Source organism: Mandrillus leucophaeus, unplaced genomic scaffold, assembly GCF_000951045.1.
Source record: "Mandrillus leucophaeus isolate KB7577 unplaced genomic scaffold, Mleu.le_1.0 Scaffold188, whole genome shotgun sequence".
Taxonomy (NCBI): Eukaryota; Metazoa; Chordata; class Mammalia; order Primates; family Cercopithecidae; genus Mandrillus; species Mandrillus leucophaeus.
The window spans coordinates 1,282,644-1,285,323 of NW_012101898.1; the positions used below are offsets into that span (position 1 = coordinate 1,282,644).

General features: G+C 37.6%; 1 protein-coding gene across 1 annotated transcript in view; it reads right to left on the bottom strand.

Annotated features, from left to right (window-relative positions):
* Window positions 1-2,680, bottom strand: part of SEMA5A (sema domain, seven thrombospondin repeats (type 1 and type 1-like), transmembrane domain (TM) and short cytoplasmic domain, (semaphorin) 5A) — a 372,837-nt gene that overhangs the window by 37,185 nt on the left and 332,972 nt on the right. The window lies entirely within an intron of this gene.

The following is a 2,680-nucleotide window of genomic DNA, read 5'->3' on the forward strand; positions in this document are numbered from 1 at the left end:
GATGATGGGTTGATGGGTGCAGCAAACCACCATGGCACGTGTATACCTATGTAACAAACCTGCACGCTCTGCACATGTATCCCAGAACTTAAAGTATAATAAACAAAATGTATTGAAGTCAGATACAAAATAATATATTAACATTAATTGTATATTTTACATAAATCTAGCCATATATTTAAGTAACCCAATGTTGAACTTTTTTTAAAGGGAGTAGTAAAAATCAGCTTAATTTCTCTAACTTCAAGTGTTTAACACTTATCAAAAGTACTTTAAAATTCCAAGTTTTCATATGTTAAATTTCAAACCTCAAATTAAAATAAAACTGTTGTTTAAATGGAAAAAAAGACAAGTCCGTGATCTACTTTTGAAGGAAATATAGACTATCTTTTATAAATGTGTATTCAGATTTTCCTTAGTCAATATTATGAACATTTAGAACAAATATTAGCTCTGGTTGTATATGTATCTGAAAATGGGAGGAATAAAATGTGTAAGTTCAGAAAAGAGACTGAAGTTGATGCACAGAGAAACACCATCATTCATTTTCTACTTTTTCTTTGATATCATAAGAAATACAGTTCACAGCCCATTTTGAAATAAGAGAATAAGTGACAAATTAGAGATAGTGTTGCCAGATTGAGCAAATAAAATACAGGAAACTCAGTTAAATGTGACTTTCAAAAAAATAAATAACATTTTATGATAAGTATCTCCCAAATATTAGATGGGACACATCTATATACTTAAATAATTGGGCTGGGTGCACTGTCTAACACCTGTAATCCCAGCACTTTGGGAGACCAAGGCAGGCAGATCACTTGAGCCTAGGAGTTCAAGACTAGCCTGGGCAACTTGGAGAAAATCCATCTCTACAAAAAATAAAAAATTAGCTGGGTATGGTGATGCACACCTATAGTTCCAGTTACTCAGGAGGCTGAGATAGGAGGATTGATTGAACCCTGAGATTGAACCATGATTACACCACTGTACTCCAGCCTGGGCAACAGAGGGAGACCCTGTCTCAACAAACAAACAAATAAAAACCAAAAAATTGCATGGGTCTTAGTCATTTAAAAAGTTATGTGGGATATACTTATCCTGAAAAAGATTCATGGGATATACTTATACTAGAAAAAACTTCTAAAAGATAGCTGCAACCTGCATTTAAATTTTGTGCTTTATCTCACCACCCTAGGTGGAGTTCACAAGATCATCATTTATAAAATGTACATCTTTAAGTCCTCAGTTATCCTTCTCTTGGTATTTCATCATATACCTTCTCTTCTAAATACAGCAAGAGTTTACAAAATTAAAAAGAATGACTATTATTTTGTTACTCATTTTTTCAGCTGGGTGGTATTTGTTCAAGTTATATGTTTATTCACATCAAACACTGTATGAAAGCAGACTCTTTTTATTCGCTTCAAGAAACAAGGAGCTTGTGTAATCACTGAACTACAGTGAGCAGTGGTGTGAGGAGAAGAGAGAGTTAATGTCAGTGAGAACAATAGGATGAGGAAGCAGGCTTGTAAAACAAGTGGCTCCTGCTGCACCTGCTGGGCCTCCAGGCATCCAGGCTGTTCACTGGCTCCCAGGAGAAGTCATGGTGATCTGTGACAAGAGAGCAGCTGGTGGCCGTCACGCAGAGTCACGCTGTCTCAGAGCCTTCCTTGTGGCAACACCAAGTAGATCCACCAAACCTCCATGAATTTATCCCACAATAAATTCTGTCCAATATGGCAACACATCAGCTTGGTGGCACTTGTCTAGGCTATTCACTCTGGGTATAAGACCCCTTCTCTATAAATGGTGCCTGTCCTTTCATGTTGGGAGAATAAGGTAGAGTCACCAGTGCAAAGATGCTAAGGCATATCTAAAAATGGCCTCAAGATATAACAATCACTGTTCTCATCAAACTGTGTATCAAGGACCCATCTATGAGTATCTATTTCCTTTTCTCTTGGTATCTTTTCTTTTGGAAGAGATTTTGCCCAATTAGAGGCGACTGAAAAACAGAAATGAAGAACAAAGCAAAGCATCAAGCTCTTAAGGGCCACCAGGCTCAATTCCTTTTTCTGCAGTTGAGACAGCTGAGCTCTAGGGAGAGAAAGTGAATTGCCCCAGGTAAAAGGACCACTTGGTGTCAGGGCCAGGCAGAGGCCAGATCTGGTTTCTGCCTCAGGACTTTCTCCATGCTATTACTATGGCATTCAAGGGATTTACTCAATTATGAGGAGCAAAGTGATCTCAAAGACTAGTCTAGTATCCTCACACACTGTACTTTTTAAAAACAGAAAAGTCCTTTTATAGGTACAAAGAGAAATGCACTTCCATTGCCCTTGTGAAGTTTCGGGATAAATAAAGAAAACTTTTTTTCAGCTTACATTTTAGTGCCAGAAGATGTATGAAAGATCACTGATGCTTCCCCAGTACATTTTCTGATACTAAATAAATCTCACACAAATGATTCTGGGTCTACAATAAATATAATGTTACTGGGGGCCTGATTTCATAGTATCACTTCAATATCTAACTCCTTACAGTAAGGCTCTTTTCTTTCAATTTGTCCTACAGTCAGTTGTGCTGTACAGGGATCATTGTTTTCAAGGCTGCTAAGCCATAAATAACCAAAAAGAGGCCGGGCGCGGTGGCTCACACCTATAATCCCAGCACTTTG